The sequence below is a fragment of the Suncus etruscus genome, chromosome 12 (assembly GCF_024139225.1).
Source record: "Suncus etruscus isolate mSunEtr1 chromosome 12, mSunEtr1.pri.cur, whole genome shotgun sequence".
In the NCBI taxonomy this organism is placed as follows: domain Eukaryota; kingdom Metazoa; phylum Chordata; class Mammalia; order Eulipotyphla; family Soricidae; genus Suncus; species Suncus etruscus.
The window spans coordinates 3,939,020-3,939,743 of record NC_064859.1 but is presented as its reverse complement, the minus strand read 5'-3'; positions in this window follow the sequence as shown (position 1 = coordinate 3,939,743).

Sequence of the window (724 nt, the reverse complement as noted above, 5' to 3'; positions counted from 1 at the left end):
GAAATGTTTCTTTGTTTGTTTGTTTGTTTGTTTGGGGGGGTGTGGGCATATTTAACTGTGCTTACTCTTGCATCTGTGCTTGGGAAACCATATGTGATGCTGGGAATCAAACTCGGGTTGGCCACATGCAAGGCAAACATTTAACCCTCGTGCTATCTCTCTTCCCCTGCCTAGAACTTTTCCTTAATAATAACCATCACAGCATTTCACTGCTTCCCCTCTTGTGGGTGTGCATCTGGAATAGTCCAGGACCAGTGGAACTTGGCTCAGTGTCACTCATGGAGTACTTGTGATTGCTGTTAACGGAAATGACCCCTTGGTCACCTTGAACTGGGAGAAGACCTTAGACTCACCAGAAAGAAATGACATGCCTGTATGGGAATGAGTACTGAGGAACATGTGTTTTACTTATCTTTTTTTTTTTTTGGGGGGGGGGGCACACTCAGCAGCGCTCAGGGTTTACTCCTGGCTCTGTGCTCAGAAATTGCTCTTGGCAGGCACGGGAGACCATATGGGCGGCCGGGATTGAACCACCATCTGTCCTGGGTCGGCTGTGTGCAAGCAAACACCCTATCGCTATGCTATCTCTCCGGCCTGGCCTGTTACCTTTTTCTTTTGGTCCAATCATGGCCCCATCCTGCTGCAGGTCAGTACTGTCTGCCAGTGGCAAGGATTCCTCGGCTCTGAGAAAAACCAGAGCTTATTCATCAGCAGCCTCATAGGG